At 36.0% G+C, this 27831-nt stretch overlaps 1 long non-coding RNA gene across 1 annotated transcript in view; it reads right to left on the bottom strand.

The window, feature by feature from the left end:
• Positions 1-3194: 3194 nt before the first annotated feature.
• The window catches only part of LOC309623718, a 929788-nt gene continuing 905151 nt past the window's right edge, over positions 3195-27831 (bottom strand). Inside the window, exon 20 of the long non-coding RNA XR_014241493.1 lies at positions 3195-4282. This is a non-coding gene — a long non-coding RNA (uncharacterized lncRNA). The remainder of the gene's footprint in view (positions 4283-27831) is intronic.

Raw genomic sequence — 27831 nt, forward strand, 5'->3', positions numbered from 1 at the left:
AATGCCAAGGACTAGGTCATGACTACGGAACTGAGTGGCCTGGGGAGTATGCAAGACAAGAACTTCACAATAGTTCAGGAAGCTGAGAAGCCACAGTATAGTTAGATTTTCTGTTCACTCTGAGGATTAAAATCATTAAAAATTCTGACAGCCAAAGTAACGGTGAAGTGGGAACTAGAGACATCAAGAATCAGTGAGAGCCCAGGGTATCTGTAGATGATGCAATGATGAGAGGTCCTAAGAGATAATACCTGATAACACGGGATTCAAATCTCTGTGTAAGACTGAGAATAGACTGAAAAGAACAAGGAAGTGCAAATATTGATACAAACCCCATTTGACTTAACAAGCTCAGTGCTAAGAGAAATATAGAGGAAGCAAAAATAAAACATAACCAAAATCCTCTCCCACTTTGGAGCCCTGCAGGGGAAGTTAGTAGTGTCCTCAGGGGAGATCCAGGCATCCACTAGAGCAAAACTGTAAAGGGCACTTTCACTGAAAAGGTTGAAGAAAGAAAGATTTTTGTGGTGATGAAACTTTACTTTTGCAAAAGTATATCTAATAGGAGCAACCTCTGGAGAATTGGGAAGGGCAGTGGCAAAGATAAGAGTCTTCTAATTTTTACTTCAATTAAATATTTTTTTTTGGTAGCATCTTTTTAGTTTTAGTTTTAAAAATATTTTATGTGTTTTAAATGTCAGTACACACAAAAATGAATAGAACAAATGAGTTTTCCCAGAAAAATACAGCAGAACAGCAGTGCCTGTGATCTGTGATAATTGTGAATTGTTCACAGTGTACAATTCAGATTGGGTATCATGTAAGGTAATGATCCTTCAATCCTTCTTATCACTCTACATTCCTATTACTGTCTTTTCCTTTTTGTTTGGTGGTAAACATCATTAGTTTGCTGCCTGCTGCCATATGGCTGCCACTATCACTGCTATATACTGTGTTGTGAAGAGAATCGAAAAGGGTAGTGCTGATCTGCCTTTATCCAAGGAAAATATAGGTAGCTTTTGAAAATAATAATGTCTTCTTTAGGTTGACCAATTTCTAACAGTTGTGAATTCTTTATCCAGCATTCCAATACAAGTTTCATGCATATTGATAATGTATTTTACATTTACCCCTTTGATTTTATCATCCTGACTTGTATCGTTTACCAGTTTTAGTTAGTTTTTCTGTGGGCCCTACTTATCACGACCATTTAACCAACAGTTTTGCTATGAAGGCATAGTAAGTTCAACAGTCTCTGTATTGTGTTACTCATTCACCTCTGACATACGTAATCAGTCTAAGTTTAAAGAACCATTATCTTATAAAATCATGGTTCGACAGAGGTTCTAAATTACATTTATGAAGGTTGTGAGAAAATCCTTTACAGGGGAGAAAACTTGACCGGTCGTTTCTGGGTAATAGAGAAAAAGCTTTTTAGAGAAAGTAGAGACATTTAAAATATGTAGATGTTTGCCAAATGGAAATTATCTAAACGAGTGGGAAATAGCAAAACATGAAATGGAGATACCAAAAAATACAAGATAATTAGCATCTTTCTTTGTTTTTATTTATTTATATATTTTAATTGAAATAATTGTGACATATAACATTTTACAAATTTAAGGTATATAACATGTTACTTTGATGCATTTATATATTATAATATAATTATAATATATATTATAATTATAGCAATACTTAGCACCCTATCATGTTACATAATTATCCTTTCTGTTTAGTGGTTGGAAGAATTAAATTTTAGTTTCTTAGCAAGTTTGGTGATTATAATACAATATTGTTGTCTATGTTCACTGTCCTGTGCATTAGAGAGGGCTTATTTGTTACTTGCTGCAAATTTGTGTCCTCAAAAAATATCCATCCCATTCCCCCAACCCCCATGTCCTGGTGATCACCATCTAACTCTCTGTTTTTATGAGTTTGGCTTTGCTAGATTCCACATATAAGTGGTATCATACAGTACTTGCCTTTGTCTTACCTCTCTTAGTGTAACGTGCTCAGTTTCCATACACATTATAGTAAATGTGTATATAAATGACTTGATTTTTTTTTAATTACTGTTATATTTTTTAAGTAGAGGCAGCCATTTATGCCATTCCTGACATTTAAGAATCATAGCAGATTATAGATGTTGTATAAAACATGTATGCTGAATAAAAGATGAGCCTTGGAATTGGAGATGGAAAATGTTGGTAACCACTGCTACCTTATGCACAGTAGCCAGATTGACTTACATAATCCTTAACTGAAATAATCTTTAGGTAAACTGATCCTATTTTCCATTATTTTTGATGAACAACACTCAATTTTGTATATTTTTGAATCCATAAAACATTTCCAGGCTATCTGTAATTTTGACATTATCCATTTCACATTATCCCTGTCTTTTCCTTGCAGCAAGGCAACATTACCTTTATTCCCCAACCATGATTTCAGAATATTTATTATGATATTTATGGATTATTTTAGGAGAGTTAGCAAAGTAGAACACATTCCTCTTTCTCAAGTTACCATTAGGATTTTAAGTTTGCTAAAATAATAGGCCTGGTTCATTATCTGTCTATGAGGACAAACAGGATGAAAGAGCAGAACAAAGATGCACATTCTCCTAAAAAACTCAAACTCCATGCCTCACACGGGATGTAATCAAGGAAAAGAATTCTATTAAGCTTAGAGTCACTGATGATGCATTGCTCCTTGTAATGAAAGGACAACTTGTAACAATCAGAGTGCCTGTGCATAGCTAGGACTAGAGAAATAGTAAAATGTGGCTGTTACTCATAATCTCTGCTAAGAGCTTAATACAAAGACAGTTTTAGTGATTGGAGGAACAATGAAATTCTGAAATATAATGTAATTACTAATCCTTAGCCTGTATGTATTTATTTAAAAGTATGGAAAAGAGTTGTTGGATATAAACATTATCTGAGGAATAATTTTATGATATCTAAAACATAATTTATATAGCAACAGAGAACTCAGATTCTAATAGCACTGCAAGTGTGCAAAATTTTATTGATTTTTCTGAAAAGAACTTCCCAATTTCATATAACAATAGAAATCGTATAATGTACCTTGTATTCCTGTATTATAGGTCATGGCGTAATAAATCAGTTTACTTTCAGTAACTGCTTGGAAATGATCTCCCTATTCTTGACGTTCGTTAGTCACTGAAAATAAAAATGGCAGAGAAACCAATAATGTCTAATTTGAAGATTTTTAAATGTTTATAGATTTCTAAGCATGATTAGAAAATGGGAAAGCTGCCTTCCCTTCAGGATGATCAATCCAGACATGTATTAGAAACCAGAAAATCAGACCTCTCAAGGGCAGTGATTTAACATCCCTGCAAATGTGATTGAAACCACTGCTTTCTTACATCTTTATTAGCAGGTGTGGAAACACAATTACAGATTTAAAATTAAAAGTGCATAATAAAATAAATTTGCCACCTTAATTAACAATTGATTTTTTAAATTATTGCTTCAAGCTTTAATTCCTCAAGTACATTGTATTCTGCACTTTATATTATATGAGACTTGTAAAGACTGTATTTGAATTTACGTTAATGCAATATTGGAACTAAAATATAATTCAAGGCATTAAAACCTAATACAGTATAATAGTTTCTCAGAGAAAAATAATTATGATCCGAATATCAACATTATGTTTACTCAGATTGCTTAAACATAACAGTAGCCATAATTTGGTATGTTAGTAGAACAGTATTAAAATGTTTATTGAAATAAATTTATTGAAAGAGCCCTTATAATATTTCATTTAGTCATAAGAGTCTATAAAAGTATTTCACACTAATCAATCACATTAATCAGTATTATGATTTTTAAAAATTTCTCTATATTTAATATAGGTGTTAATATAAAATTTTAATAATATAACTTGAAATGTCATTTACTCTTAAAATTTCAATTCAATTTCTTTCTTTGACAACAGAGTTCTATGCTTATACACCATTCTGGAATACAATATTTTTGCATTATTACACATATTTGCAGTCTTCTGTAAAAGAAAGACAAGGGGACATAAGACAATTTTTGTTGTTGATGGAGGTGGTTGTTTGTAAACGTCATTCTTGATGTTGATTATGCAGTTGTTATGATCCACAGCCGTTATTGCTTCCTTCTGAATTCTTCTGTAGTCTCCAGAATGTACTGGTCATCCCTTCTTCATTTTATCCTCAGTCTTCCCTTAATTGATTCCTCCCTTTATACCTATAAGCATCACCACTGGGTTTAACTCATTCCTGTGAAAGATAGTAATTAAATTAAACTCTGTTTGAGTTTTTTGTTTGCTTACTTGTTTTTTTGCTGTGCAATGTTTTTTGCTGTTTAATCTCATGACCTGGAAAGTAGCCATTGCTTTGTCTATCGTGTTCACAAAAGCAGGAGACAAAATCAGGATGCAGTCTGATCATGAACAGGTTTTTTGGGGCAAAAACCAATACTGCAGAAAATATTTGGACGTGTTAAACGAAGGAGTTGTTAACTCTGCTATGTTTTAAACACTGTACATACTCTTGTAGTTTTGCTCTGGAGCATGTGACTCCATGGGAAGATGATCTTGTGGAAATGAAAATGAGGCCATCCTTAAGCTTCAAATAGAGTTTTGGGCAGAAACAATGTAGTCATATTCTTCAAAACAATTTACATGGAGCCAGAACACTTAGTTCAAATCTTGGTTACATCCTTTTACTTGTACAAGTCACTTTCTCTCCTGTGTCTCAGTTTCCTCATCAATGCAACATGGATTTGTTGGAGGAGGTAGTTGAGAGGATGTGACCACCAGCTGACTGGCGAGGTGGACCTCGGCAATCACAAGCTACTCACCCATTCCCCTGTCCTTGGATCGTATGCTCTGCCCCCTGGTCCTACCACAGGATCTGTTCCAAGGACAAAGCCTTGAGAGAGTAAGGTGTTGTTGAGACCATCTTGATAGCGACTGAGCCCAGGTGAGGTCTCTATAAAGGCTTTAAGATTCTGGTGGACAGGGACAGAGATCTACTCGTCTTGCAGCCGCTCAAGACAAGCCTCTTATGTCAGTTCCCTTGCTTAGTAAACATGCCATGTACAAATCTGGAGTGGTCTGCCTCTTTCGTAGGTCTCTCCTTGCCTTCTGTGTATGGAGGTTAGCTTCAGTTTTCACCTGGGAAAGTCTCGAGGTTGCAACCCAACAGGATTATTATAGTGTATACTGCAGAGCATTATTATGATGATTGATTAATGCAAACAAAACCCTTGAACAGTGACAGGTAACATTCACAAAACCATGACCATTATTTTGATTGTATTGATTGATTGATTGATTGATTGATTGATGCGTTGGGTCTTCGTTTCCGTGCGAGGGCTTTCTCTAGTTGTGGCAAGCGGGGGCCACTCTTCATCGCGGTGCGCGGGCCTCTCACCATCGCGGCCTCTCCCGTCGCGGAGCACAGGCTCCAGACGCGCAGGCTCAGTAATTGTGGCTCACGGGCCTAGTTGCTCCGCGGCATGTGGGATCCTCCCAGACCAGGGCTCGAACCCGTGTCCTCCGCACTGGCAGGCAGACTCTCAACCACTGCGCCACCAGGGAAGCCCGATTGTTATTATTATATCCACTCCTGGGAAATACTCTAAAAGCCAGAGTTAATTGATTTGCAAAGGCTGAATTCTGTTGCTAGAGAAAAGATTTTCCTTGGAATTACAAAAACCAGACTTCAGATCTCAAGAATAAAATTTAGAGGGCTGAGCACTGAGGTATACGTAGAATAGATAATGCATACTATGGTTAATAGCCTAGCACAACCCTCTCTCTCTTTTCCCTGCCTAATGAAGGTTTCAATCATGGACGTCTAAAATATCAAATATAGGTCTTCCTATTTAGAATGAAACCTGACTATAATCAAAATATATTCTTTTTCATATAATCAAAGAGTATAATCTGCCTACAAAGTCATGTGCAACCAAAATGTTGGCTGTCAGTATGCACATGTGCCACGTTCGCGTGGTGCCTTGATCTCTCCACATACTATGTTTTATTCCACATGGTAGTCAATGTATTCAAGATTAATATTTTAGAGAATAACACGCTGGTTCATTCTAAAGGACCAGGGACCTGGGTGATGAGGGAAGACTGAGGTTGTCTCCTTCTCCCTTCTGAGGCACAAGTGAAGTAGAGAATACACCCACAAGATATTTAACTAAAGTCTCAAAATATTTAACTGCTAGAAGGTGACCCCAAACCCCTGATGATGAGAATTCTCAGTTAAAGCTCAACTTAATAACGTCTTAGAACTAGTGCCAAAGTAACTCTCTTATTCTTGTATTTTGCCCATCAGTCACCTCTAAATGGAATATAGCAGGTCTCCATTTCAGAACCCTCATGTCAACTTCCTCAGTCACCAAACTGTTCACACTAACAGTTTCCTGCCTATGGAAATCATGCCCAGAACCTATCCGTACATGAATGCTCAGGGCTTAAAGGCAGGAAGCTTAGGACAGGGCAAGGATGTTCCCCATGTGAAATGCAGGAAAAGAAGATGAGGCCACGTCATGGTGGAGGGATGGATAGCTCTCTCCACTCGTGCAGTGTAGCCCAGTGAATTCCAGGCTCTCACCTGTCAGATTTGCTGCTCTTCCTTCTTCTGGAGAGCAGAGAGTGCTCCCTCCTCTAGAGAAAAAGAGAGGAGACATGTAGATTCTTGTGTGTCATATGATATTACAGATACTTACTATTTTCAAGGAACTATATTTCCTGTTGTGGAAGGTAACAATGAAAATGAAAACAAAGGTATACCCGCTAAAAACCTTTAGTACAGGAAACTCTCCTATGAGTGTGAAAGGCCTATCTTGAGCAAACCTACCTCATGGATCAACTGAATTCCCTTGTTTTCCAGAAGCATTTATCCATCACCTTCAAGTGCAAGACACTCTGCCTGGCCTTGGAAAACATACACATGAATGTGACAAGGTTCCTGTTATCATGTGTTTAGTTTATTTGTTTTGTTTAAGTATCATTGCAGGCATGTGCTCAAATGTATAAACTTACTTTTAGTGAATTGAATTTTCTGAAATCAACAGTAGGAACAATGTAGAGTCCCTCAGATGTTTTACATACACACACACACACGTACATATTTATGTGACTATAGACATCATTTTGAAAGTAAAATCACCACATTTCACTTTTTAAACCTTATGCAAAACTGAGAACAATATTTATATTGATATTTTTGGGAGGAATGTGTTATAATATTAATTAACAATTTTGAGAACAAGCTATTAGTATTTACATTTTTCCTCTCCCAAATATTGCAGAGGAATTCCTTGTAAAAATCAAAATTAAATATTTCCAAAAATATATTCTCTTTGAAATAGAAATTTAGGTGAATGTAGAAGAATAGTCATACTATTTATTCAGAGTTCAAATAGTCACATTCAGCTTCTGAAATGAATTTGTAAATAAATAATAAAATTCATAAAATAATAATAGAAGCCACCATTTATTAAGCACTTATTAAATACATACTTACATTATTTCATTTCTTATAAAAAACTTAAAAACTACTATAGGGTATGTTAGCATATAAAACACATAACTTTTTCCTTGTAACTTCAATTTTAAGATACTTTTCAACATGACTTTTTAAATTTTCTATTCGTAACAATTTTAAGGTAATTTTCTCAGTTAACTGGGATGGAAAGGTGGGCATTTCTTTTCTTTCTTTCTTCCTTTCTCTATTATATCCAATCAGAAGCTGTATGTTCCTTTTGCAATGTTTCCTCTGTAAACTCCCTTCCCATTTCCCATTGTCACTGTGCTAGGAAAAGCCTACATTTCCTAAAAATTGTTAACCAGCCTGTTGGTTTCCAGTCTTTTGTCCACCGTTGTCTTGCATTCACACTGCCTCTGAATTAATCATCTTCAGGCATTGCTTATAGTAAACTGATGAATTACTGGCTTGCTGTCACATTTCTTAGACTTGGAGACCCCTCAAACTCTTAAAAAAGGGCAAGAAGAGCATTTCAAAGCATCACAAACCATAAACCCAGTGATGTTTAAATGAGTCCACATCCAGCCCATACTCCATCTTTTGAAACAGAATGACATAGTGGTTAAAAGCACAGCTCTGTATCCACACAAGCTGGCTTCAGGTATAACCTTTGTCATTAACTACCTGTGCAGCACTGGGTGAGTTATTTAATTTCTTTGTGTTCATTTTCTCATCTGTAAAATGGGAATACTATCGGTACCAGCCTTTTGGGATTTGGGGAGCACTGAATGAGTGGAAACATGTGAAGGTCTGAGAACAGTGCTTGGCACATAGAAAGCACTCAATGAATATCATTTGCAATTTGTCTCCTTTGCAAGTTAAAATGTTTGGATATCAGCAGTTTTTTAGGGCTCAACATGAAAATTGTCTGTCTTCTTTTTAATATGGCACATTGCCTTTCTTCTACCCTGAAAGTCAAAACTTTAAAGTGTTCTTTTACAAAATAAGAACATGTAACACTATTCCAATAGCTTGACTTTTTGATCTGTTTTGCTTTGAGATCCAACTTTTAAATCAGATGTCATTGTTTCATTTTTCAAGTCTGAAATCTGCTTGTACTTAAAAGTAGACTTGTTCTTACTCTCTTACAACAGTAATATTATTTTAAGTGCTTTAAACATGACAAATGTATTGTGTGCATAATGACAGAACATGTACACGTCATTCTGTAGAACTCATCTAAATGTCAAGACATATCAATTTTGCCAGGGTCAACCTGACATTCATGAAAACTCAGTTGTCTCATGAAGGATTCTCCTCTAATTCATAATAAAAGCTACAGCAGTTCCCTTTACTGCCTTCTCTACTAGAGAAAATCTTAGCAGCTTCATTCTTCATTAGACATTCAGTTTGGTATTGCCGAGGCATTATCTGCAAATACATGTATTATAATGGTAAAATAATATGGTATTTATGCCATTTTGTATGTGTTGAAAGTGTTTCCTTAAATATTGATATATATCTTTCTAGTCTCTTAAATAATTCAAGAAATGATAGACATAAAATTCATTATTAAACCTCCACATATACCATTTTTCCTCTTGAGAGATTTATTGAATTTTAGATTTTTCTGCCAATTTTATTTCTCTGAGATTTTACATTTGTGCTAATATGAACTGTGATAACCTATAACAAAAGATCACAAGCATGCTATACGAGCCTACCCCATTTTAGTAGAAGAGTGTTTGTCACAGTCGACCACGAAGAGCATTTATTCTTGTGAGTTTTAATTTGGTTCTTATATTTGAGATGATCTTTGTTGCTTGGTTGCTTGCTTGCTCTTTGGCCTATGATGTCCTAATGTGATTGGAACTTCTGCCCTAAACAGCAGTCACCCAAAGCCCTCATTATACCTTAAATTCAGCTCCTCTGAGGGTGACTGTATTTATAGATGGTCTGCAGTCACCCCAACATGAATTTTATGTGTATCTTATATTCAGTATTTTACATCAGGCCATTCCTTATATTGCTCCAAATTTTGGGGGCAAATTAGTCCAAACTTGTCCAAGTATCAGAATCAGGTATCAGAAAGAGGAGAACCTAATCATATTTACATGGATGAAGTAGTAAGTAAAGCAAAATGATAGCCGCTGAATGGTTGCTTTTCCTTGGTGATTTCTAGTTTGTACATTTTCCATTTGTCCTTCCAGATCTGCTCTCTACCCCACCTCTCTCCTCTCTGCCCTTGGAGCCTGTTCTATATTGATAACATCAGTAGGAGCGCTTGAATTTGTTTCAGATTGGGTTTGGCCAAAAGGGAGCTACAAAAGGTCAAAAGGAGGGAGTAGAATGAGATTGATATATTTATTACCTGGGTTCTTTCCCATTAAGGTCAACACAGGCTAGCTGTGTCCCATGACAAAAGGTTACTGCAAACATCTCTATATCCAAATCTCTTTTCTGAGTTCCGGTAACTATTCCCCTTTGTTCTTTGGAGTTAAGATGGTAAAAACTTGTTTATTACTAGTTGCAGGATACTACACTACCCCTTCCCACACTTTTGTAAATAGTCCTTTTATTAAACTTTTCTCAAGTTATCCTAATTTGAGTGTGCCATCTGATTGTTGCTAAGTCAGAGCTCTTACTAACATGCCTGTAGTAAATGAACAAGTCACTTTTCGTAGTCTATTGCCAAGACTTATTCAATAGTTTGGTAGAACTATTATTATACTAATTAACCATATATAGGGACTATCATTAGATTTTCATACTTGGAGATTTATTTATTTTTGAGATTATATGTCAGGCCCTAATAAATGCTAAGGCTTTTTACTTATTGGACAAATATTCTGAATATTGGGTGTTTGGAATCCTTTTCCATGACATTTTGAGCTATAATAGAGATGCTCTTTTGCAAATATCACAGTACTACTGGGTTGCTCGAAACATCTAAAACAATCTACAATCCTTCTATATTTTTCAATGTGTATATCAAATTGCAGTCTCATACCTCTCTGAAACTTATCATTTAGGAGGACTTTTGAAAGCAGAAAAGCCTGGAAATAGGAGAAAATTATGACACCTTTATTTGAAGAAAACATATAGCAGAATGATACATATATTTATGTATTGCTTGGCAAAAATTATATGTCCATATCTTCCCAAAACAATCAAACTTCTTTGGCTATTGAATGGGAACCTGATGGTCTTTTGCTGGTATTTAACGAGAGTAACTTTATATTACAATTGTAGATTGATGTGTCTAAGGTGTGACGTTACTATAGAATCTTTCCAGACACTTAAAATGATCAGGACTGTGTTTTCTTTATCTTGCATCTGAAAGTCTTGTGCAGTTCATGGAGCACAGTAGGGTTCAGTGTGCAGTAACTAACTGAAAATACTCATCTACATGATGCTCACGGACAGTCTGGCAATTTTGATGACGGTATGTCTTTTTATCAAAGTTTAACCAATATAATGTATTTAATTATATAAGATATATAATATGAAAAATGCAGTAGGGACAAGTATCCATTTAAGTTTTCAAAAGATATACATTTGTTGGTTAAAGTGCAATGGAAATATTAAAGCTCAGCTCCAAAGTTGGCCATTGGATAACTCAAATTTCTATCACAGCGACAGAAGAGAGGCAGACTCAGGGTTTGTATGGGCTGCAGCTTGTATAGTTTGGTGGTGGTGTTGGGGTGTGGTTTTATTGTAGGCTGCCAGTAAAAAAAATCAGAAGCCTAGTTACATTTGAATTTCAGATAACAACTTTTTTCATCACAAGTATGTCCCAATATTGTGTAGATTACACTTACACTCAAAATTTATGTGCTATTTACGTGAAATTCAAATGCAACTGAGTATCTTGTATTTTCCTTTGCTAAATCTGGCAACCCTAGCTGCATATTAAATAAAAAGAATGTAAAATTTAAAAGCATGACCTTGTAATAAATTAAGACAACCAAGGGAGCCTGAAGCTTAAGTTTTATTAGGTTTTCAGTAAATTCACCTTTGCATTATAATATAATTTGTACTAGCAACAGGTAAGCTGATTTAATCTAGTTACCTGCAATAAATATGGCTTACAACTTTTTTTCATGTGTGAACATAGCTAAATACATAAATCAAACTTATTTCAATTGCAGAAATCTATTTATATGTTTGTTACTACCTATTGTGTGCCACATATTGAAGCTAATAGTGATCTGAACAGGCATGATCCTCCTCATTCTTAATTATTCTTGTGGGTCACCAAGAAGTAAACAGGTGTGATGTGTAGGGAATATATAGGAGAAGCAGGTCGTTCATACTTGGAAGGCCTAGGTAAAGCTTTCTGGATCATGTAACTAACCTAAAGTCTGAAACATGGAGAGAAGTTTACCAAGGGTAGGATGTGGTAGGAAAAGGACTCCAGTGAGAAGATACAGTATTAAAATGACCAGGAGGCAAAAGAGGACATGACTATTCAATGACATAGAAGTAAGGTAAAGGGTAAAATTTAAGAGAAAGAAAGTGATGAGGCTGGAGAGAGAAAGATTCTCTAAATTTCCCCTCCAGCTTTTAGGAATGTGACAATAAAAAGAAAGAATAATTAATCTGAGTACCAAAATATCAAAATGTTAAAAAAATATATAATGGACAAATATAAATATCCGCAACTCTCATTATAAAGCTGATGAGGAAAAACATTTCTAGGATGGCAATCCTTCTTTATTAAAATGACAACAGCAACAGCAACAACAAAACCAAAACCAAAAACAAGCAAACAAAAACATAAAGGAGGTTATTTCAGGCTGAAATCAAAGTACCCTAGACAGTAATTCAAATCCAAATGAAGAAATGCAGAGCACCAGCAAAGCCAACTATATGTAAATATAAAATGAAGTATAATATAAATGTATTTTTATTTCTGACTAGTCTTAACCTGAGTAACTTAAACAACTGCATAATAAATATAAAACTATGATGGTGGGCTTTCGATTTACAGAGATGCCATTTGTACGACAATAATAGCACAGAGGAGGAGACAGAGAAGAGAGTTATATCAGAGTAGTTTTATCTACTATTGAAATTAAGTTGGTATTAATTTCAATCCAAATTTTGTTGTTTTAATTTAAGATGTCTACAAGACTTACACTTTAGATTCAAAGACACAAATAGTTTGAAAGTTAAAAGATGGAAAATGCTATACAAGCAAGAACCAAAAGAGAGTTGGAGTGGCTATACTAATATTAGATAAAATAGACAATATTAGGCAAATAGATTAATATTAGACAAAATAGTACTTAAGACCAAGGTTGTTACTAGAAACAAAGGGGCATTTTACAATGATAAAATGATAAATCTGAAAGGAAGACATAGCAATTGTTCATCTAACAACAAAGCCTCAAAATACATAAAGCAAAAATGAAAATAATTGAAGTGGAAATGGACGATTCGATTATAATAGTTAGGATTCCTCTGCCAGTAATTGATGGAGCACCTAGGGAGAGGATCAAAAAGAAAATAGACTTGAACAATGCTATATACTTACTAAACCAAGTAGAATGACACCTGTAGAATGCATGTTCTTCTCAAGCATACATGGAACATTGTCCAGGAAAGACCATATGTTAGAACCTAAAATAAGCAATAAATTAAAAAAAAAATGAAATCATACATCAGCATAGTATGTTCTCTAACAAAAATGGAGCTAAGTAAGAAATCAGTTACTGGGAAATTCACAAATTAGCTACCCTTCAATAACCAATGACCAAAGAAGAAATCACAAGGTAATGAAATACATCAAGATGAATAAAGAAGAAACACAATTTATGAGATACAGTTAGAAAGGTTTTTAGAGAGAAATTTACAGATATTAATACCTGTAGGAAGAAGAAGAAAAATCTCAAGTAAACATCCCAATATGCCACCTTAAGTAACCATAAAATGAAGAAATGTTCAAAATGCAGAATCTCAGGGCCTATTCTGGATTTACATAATCTGCATTTGAACAAAATCCCCAGGTGATTCATGTGCAAATTAGAGCCCGAGGAACCTTGGTAGATTGTGGGAAAACAGGTATTATACTATAATGCAAGTAGTAGGGCAAATTTTAAAAGGCAATTTCAGAATATTCACAGAATTATCTAATTCTCATGCAATTTGATGCAGATATTATGGTTCTAAGAATATATCTTCTAGTAATATTATCCATATATCGAACAATATGTTCCAAAACAACACTATGAAATTTTAAAAAAATATTAAATAAAATAAAGTGCCCTAATCTAGGACACTGGTTGAACAAATTATGGTACATCCAAACAATGGAGAATTATGTATTATTTTTGGAAAAATGGATGGCTATTATAAAGTAAAAAACAAAAGATAAAAAGTATCAGCAAGGGAGAAAAGGGAGCCCTTGTACACTGTTGGTGGTAATACAGATTGGTGCCAGCCACTATGGAAAATGGTATGGAGATTTCTAAAATATTAAAAATAGAATCATATGATCAAATCATGCAATCCAGCAATCTAACTTCTGAGTATATATCCAAAGAATTAAAATCAGGATCTTGAAGAGATATCTGCATTCCCATGTTCATAGTAGCATTACCACATACTCAAGACATAAAAGCAACCTAAATCTCCATCGGAGGATGAGTGGATAAAGAAAATGAGGTATTAATATGCAGTGAAATATTAGTCAACCTTTAAAAAAAGAAAATTCTGCCATTTGTGACAGCATAAGTGAACCTGGAGGACATTACTAACACAGGGAAGAACAAATACTATATGATCCCACTTATATGAAGACTCTAAAATAGTCAAACTTACAGAAACAGAGAGTAGAATGGTGGTTACCAGTGGTCAAAGGTTACAAAGTTTCAGTTATGAAGAGTAATTCCTAGAGATGTGCTATATAGTGCCTATATAGTTAACAATAATGTATACTTAAAATTTTGCTAAGAGGGTAGATCTTATGTTAAATGTTCTTATTTGAAATAAGAAAGAAAGAAAGAAAGGAAGGAAGGAAGAAAGGTGAGAAGAAACTTTTCAAGGTGATAGATATGTTTATGGCATTGATTTTGGTGATGGTTTCGGGGTGTATGATTATCTCTAAACTCATTAAATTGTTGTATGTTAAATATATACAGCTTTTTGTATGTCACCCATACCTCAATATATGGTCTTAAGAAATGGAAATTTGGAGAGATCTCAAATGTCCTTTTTTATATAAAAAATGGCAAATTACGTTATAGCAGAGACGGGGTTTCTCAACTTTACACAAAAGCATTACCTAGAGAGCTTTTAAATTACAATATCCCAGTTACATCCAAGATTAATTAAGTTGGAATCTTTGAGGATGGGGCCCAGGCGTCGATATATATATTTTTAAATCTACTCTAATGATTGTAACATACAGCCAAGTTTGAGAATCACTGAGATAGGTATAGGTATTTGTTTTTGTATGCACCGATTCTCCTTGGAAGAACAGGGATTCCTAACAACGCTTTCAAGGAGCTGCTACCCACTATCCCCACCCCCGCTCAGCTGAAATGTTTTGGATTTTGTACCATGTGACTGTACTTTGTACACACATAGTATGTGTATATGATGTGCATCTCTTTTTCTTTTCCTTTTTGTGATGAGTGGGCGTATATCTCAGGGGAAAATAGGATTAAGTTTATTCTAGGAGTTCTGGGCAGAAAAATCAGAAATTCCCTCTTAGCAAATATTTTTATGCATATAATGTAGAATGTTAAGCAAAATGTTATTGGCAAGTACATGTGACTTACTAGGTGGTTTTTACGCTTTTCTTAAAGTTATTGTGTGTTCTTCAGATGCCTTACAACAAATGTCTATTATGTCCATAAAAAGAAAACTAAATACATTTTAAAAGATTTCTTCTTAGAAAGCAGCATTATTAAGAAGCATCTTGTTTTAAAATGTCTTTTCTTCCTCATCCTGGAGAATAATTATCAGGCAGAGTAAGGTCGTGTTGAATGGTGAAGTCTTGCTAATGCAGATATGAAACACTGTGACTGAAGGTGGTTTCAGGTCTCCGTAGTGCTATCAAATGGGAATATTTGTTTTTTTAGATTTTGTACTGCCAAACGTAAGCTATTATCTAAAGCCATTGCATGGTGAGTCTAAGTGGTTCTGTTTGCATTGAGAATAAGAGTTTGGGTTTCTCTGAACAGCTTGGACTTGTCTTGATGCGAGACGTTTGACTGGGCAGCACCAGCTGCCTCCTCAGACCTGCTCCCTGCACTGGGCCCTCAGGTGAGCTTAGGAGAAGGCCCTGTCCTGCAGCTGTGTCGTAGACGGAGTGACCTGGGCTGTCCTCCTCCTGCCACAGGCTTGCCTGTCTTGGAAGCCAGTGACCTGCTTGATAAAGACAGTCCCTTCTACTAAGACTGGGAAGGCCTGCAGCTGGGCGGGATGATCTGTGCAGTGCTCCTGTGTATCCCTGAAATCTTGCTCGTCCTGAGTGGCAAGTGCAAATGCAAACGCAGTCAGAAGCAGGGCCCCTTACCTGAGAAAGCCGGTCCACTCCTCACTCTAGGCTCTGCCAGTACCTGCCGAGCCCAGGACCAGCTTCGTGGAGCTCCTGCACCAGGTCCCATGCGGTCCCCTCCCCTTCGGGGGCCTTACCCGTCGTAATGGCCTTTCTCTCCAAGGGTGGGTGGGGTGGGTAGGCCCTTAGGCTCCCTTCTGATCAGGAGGCTTTCCGAAGCTTATTTCTAAATTAAACTTCTCTCCCCCTAACCTAATAAAATCCATGAATATTTAAATCTGGTTAAAATTCACTTCCCCGACTCAGAATTTCTCAAAAAAAAAAAGTGTGATGGATGTTTACAGTCAGTCCACAGTGTTCGTTCAAGACAAAAACAAACCAGTTTAGATGTTTACACAGAGCCAAGGAATTATATTAATTCAATTATAAGTTTGAGATCCTGTTGATCCACTATTCCTCACCTAACAAAATCCATTATTATTTAAATCTGGTTAGAATTCACTTCCCCTGACTCAGAATTTCTCAGTTAAAATTCATTTCAGAACAAGGGTTTACTAAAGATGTACATATTGCCATAGGTAATCCTATATTTTAAAAATGTATAATTTGGAAAGATTATTTGCTTACAGTTGATGGTCAGATGGTAGAAAAACTTAGGTTTAAATCTTAAGACTTGCCTCTCAGTTTAGCCACAAACTGTTATATGGCTTTAGTAAGATATTTTACCCAGTGGAGCCTAAAATGAGACTCATAATATCTTCCTTTCAGGGTTTTAAGAAATACTGAGAGGATTACATTGAAACCAGAACCCTACCTCCCTAGCCAATCCTATCCCTGCTTTGCTAAAAATAAATAGGGCAATTCTTTTACAATAAAATAAATAACTTTGTATAGAATAACAAATCAGTATGATTTTCTTTTAAACCACTACAAATATGGGGAGGTTAATTCCATTAAATATACTTACTTGGATTAATGTTAGAATATAGTGAGGTGTGTAAAATGGGACACATTAATTTCTTCACACATTTAAAAATATATGGAAAGTCCATTTATTAAAAGTTCAGAATCATGCAAATATTTATATTTTCTACATACATACATACTTTTCCATTTAAATGCCATCTTTTATGCTAAAATTTTACCAGGTTTTGGTGAAGGAAGCTACTGAGCTTCCTAGTTCAAATCAATGGCTTTATTTATAGCTATTGGTGAAATTCGATTTGTCTTTTTAACCAAATATAAGAAAGTTGCCGGCTTAAGAAATATAAGCCAAAAAGTAATTCATCAAAACCAAGGTTACCAGGCATATAATCACAAAAGATTAAATTGTAAACCTTTTAAGAGGTAAGTCATATAGATGAACAGTATCTTTACTTATATGATCACAGAAATTTGTGTGGGGCATGAAACAGATGAGAAAAGAAAGTATCTGTTTAGAAAAGAGAATTCACTTTTAATTATGTATTTGGATGGTCTAAGAAAATATAAATGTTCCTGTCTAAAAAGGCATTTATAATGATAATATTTAAATTTTTAATTTTGTATGTATGTATGTGGATGTGGAAAATTACATACCTTTGAAATCAGAAAACTAAAATAGAAATTGTTTTATCAAATAGTTTCATTTGAATGGATCTAATGATAGAAGCTCCACTACTCCTTCTGAATTCCTGATTCCTGCTTAAGGCACATTCCCCCAGACTCAAGTGAGGATACCAGGCATCTTCTCGGTCTCTACCCCTCTCCTCTCATTCTATCAAGCATTAAGTCTTGCTGATTGTTCTTTAAATATTGTTAAAATCACTCTCAGTGTTGTCCTGTGCAGTGATTCTCTAATTTAGACCCTTATCACCATCTTTTCCTTCTACTGCAATAGCTCCTTAATTTGTCTCCCTGTCTTTGTCTTGCTCTCCTTAAATCCATCATTCTACCGAGGTCAAAGTGGTTGCTCCAAAATGTAAATCTGCCCATGCCGCTTCCTTATAGTAAACTTCAGTGATTTCTCAACTAAGTCCAAACTCCCTAACGGGGCGTAGGTGGCCATATGTAATCCCCTCCTGTTGCTCAAAAGGCAAAGTCCAATGGCTTTCGTCAATTATTCAGCTATAGTAATCAATATTTATTGAGCTCACTATGTGCCAGTCATCGTTTCTGTTGAAATAGAGCAGTATACGGATTTCTTTTCTGCTTACAGTTTTCTTCAGGCTCTAAGTGTTCACTAGTATTAGGAGAGTCAGTTCACAATGGGCCATCAGTGTCCCTGCATGTTCTTTGTGGGTAGGACAAGAATGCATTACTCTGACTACTCTTTACCTGGGTCATTTATCAGGGCATGCTTGCAGGAAGCAAACATGAAGGATGATGGAAATGCTTCCCCTTGACAAAATATAGTCTTGCTTCTGTTTGCTCTAGTAGCAGTGAATTCCCTAAGCTCAAGTTCCTCTTCAGTAACACAACCCAGTGGATGTACTGTTGTCATGAACTGAATGTGTGTGTCTTCTCAAAGTTCCTATGTTGAAGTCCTAATCTCCAATGTGATGGTATTTGGAGGTGGAGCCTTTGGGAGGTGATTAATTAGGTTACATGAGGTCATGAGAGTAGAACCCCGTGGCAGAATTGGTGCTTTTTTTTTTTTTAATTTGTGGCTCACGGGCTGTAGAGCGCAGGCTCAGTAGTTGTGGCACACAGGCTTAGTTGCTCCTTGGCATGTGGTATCTTCCCAGACCAGGGCCGGAACCCATGTCCCCTGCATTGGCAGGCGGATTCCCAACCACTGCACCACCAGGGAAGTCCCAGAATTGGTGCCTTTTAAGAAGAGGAAGAGACATCAGAAATTTTTCTCTCTGCACCGAGGAAAGGCATATGAACACACCCTGAGAGGGGGGCTATCTACAAGCCAGGAGGAGAGCCCTCACCAAGAGCCAAGTCTGCAGGCACCTTGATCGTGGACTTCTCAGCCTGCAGAACTGTGAGAAAATAAAAGTCTTGTTTAAGCCACCCAGTCTATGGCATTTTGTTATAGCAGCTCAAACTGATGAAGGCAACAATCCTCTATCATAGGCCCTGCATTACTCCCATGGGCACAAGGGAAAAAGAGCACATATGTACTGGAATCTCTGGCTACAGCTTTTGCTGCCTGCAATGAAGTACATTGTCTCTGATCCAGGAATCTCATGTTTTCTGCCGACATGTGTAAAACACTAGTAGGTAGATTATTAGCTAGTAAGGAACATGAAGTCCCAAGCCCTGCACAGTTCTTGAGAGTTATTTCCTCTTTATTCTTGTGTTCTTCCTATGCTTGGAGTAAAACAGTATACCCTGAGCTTATTTCTGAAACTTATTTGACAATACATAAGTAATTTTTGATATCTGTTTCTGAACCATATTCTATACAACAATCTTTAAAAATATGAATATTGTAGATTACCTGCAGGATACTTAATTACTTCTGTAATCTTTATTTTATATAAATTTTCCCCCAAATGAAAGTAATGTGAATGCAACCCAGTTCTATCTTTATGAGAATGACAATAAGTAAATAAAAAGTAGACTACTAATTTAAAACAAAGTTAAACCTATTGATAAGGCAGCAGCCTGAAATAAGCTTGTTATTGTCAACCGTCCTTACCCGACTGAAGACAAATCAAAAACAGAAACTCTAATAAAAAGTAAAATTGCCCATGGACTAGGTACATAAGAGAGCTGCAGTTTTAGAAGCCAAAGGACACATTCCTTTTCTACAGGCCCAGTTAACTGCCTGACACATTTTATCTTATTTATTATTTATCATATTTATTCTGCTTCAGAAGAACATGGTACTTTCTGTGATAGTTGTCTGAATTACTTGCCCCATTTAAAAAGTATTAATTTTTTTCTCCCTTAGATAACAGCCGTTATTGGGTGCTGCCAGGTATCAGGCTGTTTTCTAAGCATTTTACAAGTATTTTCTCATTAAATCTTTACAATTGCTGTGAAAGTAGGATCTATTATTACCTCTAGTTTTTAAATGAGGAAATTGAGGTTCAAAGAGAATATTAATTTGACCGAGGAGACAGAACCTGGTGACCAAAGAGCTGGGACTTTAACACAGGCAAGCTGAGCAGGATCAGAGCGCCTAACCACACAACTGAGTTTCTCTCTCCCGTATATTGTGGGGAAAAAACCCCAAGAAACAGAGGGCTTCCCTGGTGGCGCAGTGGTTGAGAGTCTGCCTGCCAATGCAGGGGACACGGGTTCGAGCCCTGATCTGGAAAGATCCCACATGCCGCGGAGCAGCTGGGCCCGTGAGCCACAACTACTGAGCCTGCGCGTCTGGAGCCTGTGCTCCGCAACAAGAGAGGCCGCGATAGTGAGAGGCCCGCGCACCGCGATGAAGAGTGGCCCCCGCTCGCCACAACTAGAGAAAGCCCTCGCACAGAAATGAAGACCCAACGCAGCCAAAAATAAATAAATAAATAAATCATTCCATTAAAAAAAAAAAAACAAAACCCAAGAAACAGAAACAGAAAGCAAACAAAAAAAAGGGGGTTTTCTAGTTGAAATGCTGATCACAAGTAAGCCTAATATGCACTTTTATTTTCTTCTGCACTAAAACTAACCAAAGCATGAGATAATCTCCTTCTAGCTTATTTGCTGTATGAAAATTTTTCAACATTTCTTAAATGGGAAATGAAGGTGAAAAATTAAAGCAGATCTTGAATTACTTGGATGGATTTATAGCCTCTAAAAGATACCACCAGGCAAGTCATCCCAAAGATCATAGAACAGAAGGCTCACAGATCAAATTATGATGCTCAGATCACATCAGTTTCAAACACAGTTGGAAAGAAGAGGTGGGGTAGGTTAAGGTACTTAGGACAGGGTGCGAGTAGAAAGGCAACACTCCCTGAGTCTGGGCTACACGATGCTGATGCCTCCTGCTTCACTGTACCGCATCAACCTTCCACACTGGCAGTGTGCTTACGACTGTAAGCAAAGTGAGGGCAACCAGTGACACACACTTGCCTTAATGGTAAGATACAGACACAAGTACACCCAACCACAGCTGGTTTCATCAAATGCGTGGCTGACTTAGGATAACACAGCTAACAGCCCAGCTGTGGTGTCATCATGACTTGATATTTCCAGTCATGTCCTTCATTACACTGTAATTCTTTTCACCAAATCTTCAGTGTATTTCACAGATTACTATTACTATACTAACTTACTATATAAATTTAATAAGTCATATAAATACCACCCAAGTTTCACAAGCTCCTTGCTTAGACATTTTATACAATTAACATACCTGATGCATTTTGACTGTCTCTTGTAAACTACTAGATTAATTTCTATATACGTTCAACTTTTCTTTTGAGTCTTATCCCACCTGTTTGTTGCCTTTTCTCTGTGGAAGAATTGAATATTCCAAAATAATACAGAAAATGCATATTACAACCCTGTCTAACATGCCTCACATTTTTAACAAGAATAATCCCATGATAATATCCATTATTTTTGGAAACATTTATATGTTAATTATATATATTTTTACATGTTTTAAAGAACACCTGCTGTCTCAAACTCTGTGAAATATCTTTCTCCAGGGATTCCAGATGATTTCTAGCTATCCACACAATTAAGTCTTTGTCTTTGAAAGCACTACAAATTGAATATCATTAATGAAATAGAGCTGATACATTTCTTTCCATAGGTTTCTTAGGGGACTATGTATAGAAATAAGTTGGAAGCATAGTAGCTCTTCTAATCAATTATGTTTTTCTGGTGATATAGATTTTCATAGCTATAATTTATTCTGTGTGTTATAAAATGTTCATCTTCATTGACCCAATTTGCAGTGATATTAACTTACCTTATAATGAGTTCAGTTTGAAATGAATTGAAAATAAAAGGGCAAATATAAACTTGAATTCATATACTTTGAAATATAGTAAATTAAAATTTTAATTTTTCCCAGCTTTATTGAGATATAATTGGCATATATAACCTTAAAGTGTACAACATGATGATTTGCTACATGTATATATTGCAAAATGACTACCAAAATAAAGTTAGTTAATATATCCATCAACTCACATAATTAATCCTGTGTGTGTCTATGCATGTGTGTGTATGTGTGTATGTGGTGAGAATTTTAAGAGCTACTCATTTAGCAACTTTCAAGTATATAATACAGTATTGTTAATTATAGTCTCCATCCTGTATACGAGAGCCCTAGATCTTAAAACTGGAAGTTTGTACACTTTAACTAATATCTTTCCATTTACCCACCCTACCTGCAGTCCCTGGAAACTACCATTGTACTCTGTTTCTATGAGTTCAACTTTTTTTAATATTTCACATATAATTAAGATCTTAGAGTATTTGTCTTTCTGTGTCTGACTTATTACAGTTTGCATAATGACTCAAGGCCCATCCATGTTGTCCCAAATGGTAGGCTTTCCTTTTTATGGCTGAATAATATTCCACTGTATATGTGTGTGTGTATATATGCCACATTTTCTTCATCCCTACATTCATCAATAAACACTTAGGTTATTTGCATGTCTTGGCTATTGAAAACAATGCAGCAGTGAGCATGGAGGTGTATGTCTTTTATTTCCTTTGGATAAATACCTAGAAGTGGGAGTTTTTGATCATATGGTAGTTCTATTTTTAATATTTTGAGGACTCTCCATACTGTTTTGTATAGTGGATGCACCAATTTACATTCCCATTCATTCTTTTTTTAAAATTTATTTTATTGAGGTATAGTTGATTTACAATGTTATGTTAATTTCTGCTGTAAAACAAAGTTATTCAGTTATATATATATTCTTTTTCATATTCTTTTCCATTATGGTTTATCACAGGATATTGAATATAGTCCCCTGTGCTATACAGTAGGACCTTGTTGTTTATCCATTCTCTATATAATAGTTTGCATCTGCTAATCCCAAACTTCCAATCCATCCCTCCCCCACCTCTTGGCAACCACCGTCTGTTCTCTATGCCTGTGCGTCTGCTTCTGTTTCATAGATAAGTTCATTTGTATCATATTTTAGATTCCACATATAAGTGATATCGTATGGTATTTGTCTTTTTCTTTCTGACTTACTTCACTTAGTATGATAATCTCTAGGTCCATCCATGTTGCTGCAAACGGCATTATTTCATTTTTTTTTATGGCTGAGTAGTATTCCATTGTATATATGTATCACATCTTCTTTATCCATTCGTCTGTCAATGGACATTTAGGATTTTTCCATGTCTTTGCTATTGTGAATAAAGCTGCTATGAACATAGGGGTGCATGTATCTTTTTGAATTAGAGTTTTCTCTGGATATATGCCCAGAAGTGGGGTTGCTGGATCATATGGCAACTCTATTTTTAGTTCTTTAAGGAACCCCCATACTGTTTTCCATAGTGGCTGCACCAATTTACATTCCCACCAACAGTGTAGGAGGGTTCCCTTTTCTCCACACCCTCTCCAGCATTTGTTATTTGTAGACTTTTTGAAGATGGCTGTTCTGACCGGTGTGAGATGGTACCTCATTGTAGTTTTGATTTGCATTTCTCTAACAATTAACGTCCATTCCCATTAATTCTTAAGATTGTATGCCTGCAAAACCAGGTCAGGTACTGATAGTTTCTTATTTGTTTTCCCCAGGGCAGTGCTGACTGCCCAAGTTAGTGCTGTTTCTCCTAACCCTACAAGGTGGTTCAGGCTTTATGAATGTGCTCCTTAGCCATCTGTAGGTGCTTTCTCTCCCTGCTGTCAGGGGCCTCCACAGAGTGGGGGTGTGTGTAGGATGCCTGTGGACCAGTGGGGTGGATCCAGCAGGCTTCCTATTGGAGACCAAGACATCATGATTTGATTCACTCGCTTTGACACATTCTGTTCTGAGCCCTGGCTGCCCTTCTCTCAGTCACTCACCTCCCACCAGTTGCGTAGTTCAGGACTCAGAATTCGGGATGAAGCGAGAAAGCAGTGGGTCTCTAAGGCAGCATCCTGCGTGGCTGGGGAAACTGGGGAAACCTACACACTCTCACTTACTCTAGTGGTAAAACTCGCAGGCTGAGATGTTCTCTCCTGGCGCTGGGTGGTGTCACCTTGGGGTGACACAGGTAAATTGAAACTGTTCCACTTACCCTCTTCAATGCATCCAGTTTGGATCTATTTGCTCCAGTGATGTGCTAGAACTTCTCTGCTGAACTCCCAAACTTCCACAACAGCCCACTCATCCATGGATGATTGTCAAAATTTGTGTCCTTTGTGGGGAATATGGTAGGAAATGCCTATACTGCTATTCTGATGATGTCACTGCCCTAAATTCCAGTCTTTAAGTGTGTATGGACTTATTCAAATATTTGCAAGCTAAAAATGCCTTTTAAAAATATCATTTGAGAAGTTGTTTTAGCATCTCTTTTAACCTTTCTTTAGACCACATTCTTACCAAAACATAAAAAGGACAATGACAAAATCTTCATGACCAATGTATAGAACATTTGCTGATCAATACTTAGAAACTATGAAGAAAAGTTTCCTAAAATGTTTTTATCTATTTGTTATCTCAATTTGAAATTTTACAAGTCTAAAATAATTTTATTGTCTATTATAAATTTTAGTTATTAAGTTTTGTGTCCAATAGCTCAAGAATTCTTTCCCAGATTCTAAAAATCTCTGTTTCCAAGGAAAAAGTTCTACCTGATATTTGCTTCCAAAAAAAAAAAAAAAAAAGGTACTGTATAAAATGAGATGCTGCTAATGATAGAAATTAGATTTTTATTTCAGGGAGGATATATAAGCCAGGCATGAGACATAAGTTAGCAACTAAATTGATAAATCAAGTTAACAAAAGAAGGTATGTTTTATCAAGATTTTAATATGCAAAAGAATTCATGGTATCATAAATTTACTCCAGTCTACTCAAGCCCATGAAGTAGTGACCTGAAAATCATCCATAATTTCTCTCAGTAAACATTAGGTATTCTTTTAGTTCCATGTAGCCAGAAACTCTCCTTGGCCTTTCCCACATGCTTGTTATTCATGTGTTCAAGAGAGCTGTCTCAGTGCCAGGTATCAGACCTAAGTGTAGGGCAATAAATAGGAAGGGCTTTACTGGCTGCACCTGTTCATTTTTCATTATTGTGATTGAAGTTTGATTAATTAGAAAAGTAAAAGCTTTTCATAAGTTCTCCCCTGTGACTCTCTCCCTTCTATCCCCTGCAAATTTCTGCTTATACTCTCTAGAAATGGACCACATGCCTTTTCTAGCTATTAAGGAGTCTATAAAAATAAGTAGTGTATTTGTCTTCCCAGCATCAGTGAGGAAGAAGAGGAGCAAATGTTTGGGTATAACCAGAGTCTGATAAGTATCAGGCAGGATCCCAACAGAAATATTCTGTGGTAAACATTTAAAAAAATTTTTTTATGATCTGAGATGCATAACTCTCTGGGTAAAGATGGGTTTCAGTCACAATTCATTCTTCTTTTAAGCAAAATAATTTCCTTGGCTGTAGCTAATAACTTTTTATAAAATTAAAGAAAATTCATATCAGACAAAATAGACTTTAAAATGAAGACTATTACAAGAGACAAGGAAGGACACTACATAATGATCAAGGGATCAATCCAAAAAGAAGATATAAAAATTGTAAATATTTATGCACCCAACAGAGAAGCACCTCAATACATAAGGCAAATGCTTACAGCCATAAAAGGGGAAATCGACAGTAACACAATAATAATAGGGGACTTTAACACCCCAGTTACACCAATGGACAGATCAGCCAAACAGAAAATAAATAAGGAAACACAAGCTTTAAGTGACACATTAGACCAGATGGACTTAATTGATATTTATAGGACATTCTATTGAAAAACAACAGAATACACTTTCTTCTCAAGTGCACACGGAACATTCTCCAGGATAGATCACATCTCAAGCCTCGGTAAGTTTAAAAAATTGAAATCGTATCAAGCATCTTTTCCGACCACAATACTATGAGACTACATGTCAATTATAGGAAAAAACTGTAAAAAATACAAACACATGGAGGCTAAACAATACACTACTAAACAACCAAGAGATCACTGAAGAAGTCAAAAAGGAAATAAAAAAATACCTAGAAACAAATGACAATGAAAACACGATGACCCAAAACCTATGGGTTGCAGCAAAAGCAGTTCTAAGGGGGAGTTTATAGCAATAAAATCCTACCTCAAGAAACAACAAAAATAAACAACCTAACCTAACACATATAGCAATTAGAGAAAGAAGAACAAAAAAAAAACCCCCAAAGTTAGCAGAAGGAAAGAAATCATAAAGATCAGATCAGAAATAAATGAAAAAGAAATGAAGAAAATGATAGCAAAGATCAATAAAACTAAAAGCTGGTTCTTTGAGAAGATCAACGAAATAGGTAAACCATTAGCCAGACTCATCAGGAAAAAAAGGGAGAAGACTCAAGTCAACAGAACTAGAAATGAAGAAGGAGAAGTAACAACTGACACCACAGAAATACAAAGGATCATGAGAGACTAATACAAGCAACTATATGCCAATAAATGGACAACCTGGAAGCAATGGACAAATTCTTAGAAAAGCACAACCTTCCGAGACGGAACCAGGAAGCAATTGAAAATATAAACAGACCAATCACAAGCACTGAAATTGAAACTGTGATTAAAAATCTTCCAACAAACAAAAGCCAAGGGCAAGATGGCTTCACAGGTGAATTCTGTCAGACATTTAGAGAAGAGCTAACACCTATCCTTCTCAAACTCTTCCAAAATATAGCAGAGGGAGGAACACTCCCAAACTCATTCTACGAGGCCACCATCACCCTAATACCAAAACCAGACAAAGGTGTCACAAAAAATGGAAACTACAGGCCAATATCACTGATGAACATAGATGCAAAAATCCTCAACAAAATACTAGCAAACAATCCAACAGCACATTAAAAGGATCATGCACCATGATCAAATGGGGTTTATCCCAGGAATGCAAGGATTCTTCAATATATGGAAATCAATCAATGTGATACACCATATTAACAAATTGAAGGATAAAAACGATATGATCATCTCAAAAGATGCAGAAAAAGCTTTTGAAAAATTCAACACCCATTTATGATAAAAACTCTCCAGAAAGTAGGCATAGAGGGAACTTACCTCAACATAATAAAAGCCATCTATGACAAACTCACAGCCAACATCATTCTCAATGGTGAAAAAGTGAAACCGTTTCCTCTAAGATCAGGAACAAGACAAGGTTGCCCACTCTCACCACTATTTTTCAGCATAGTTTTGGAAGTTTTAGCCATAGCAATCAGAGAAGAAAAAGAAATAAAAGGAGTCCAAAGTGGAAAAGAAGTAGTAAAACTGTCACTGTTTGAAGATGACATGATAGTATATATAGAAGATCCTAAAGATGCCACCAGAAATCTACTAGAGCTAATCAATGAATCTGGTAAAGTAGCAGGATACAAGATTAATGCATAGAAATCTCTTGCATTCCTCTACACTAACAAAGAAAAATCAGAAAGAAAAATCAAGGAAATGCTCCCACTTACCATTGCAAAAAAAAGAATAAAATACCTAGGAATAAACCTACCTAAGGAGACAAAAGACCTGTATGCAGAAAATTATAAGACACTGATGAAAGAAATCAAAGGCGATAAAAACAGATGGAAACATATACCATGTTCTTGGATTCAAAGAATCAACATTGTGAAAATGTCTATACTACCCAAAGCAATCTACAGATTCAGTGCAGTCCCTATCAAATTACCAATGGCATTTTTCACAGAACTAGAACAAAAAATT

Source organism: Balaenoptera borealis, assembly GCF_965194805.1.
Source record: "Balaenoptera borealis genome assembly, chromosome: 2".
NCBI classification, from domain to species: Eukaryota; Metazoa; Chordata; class Mammalia; order Artiodactyla; family Balaenopteridae; genus Balaenoptera; species Balaenoptera borealis.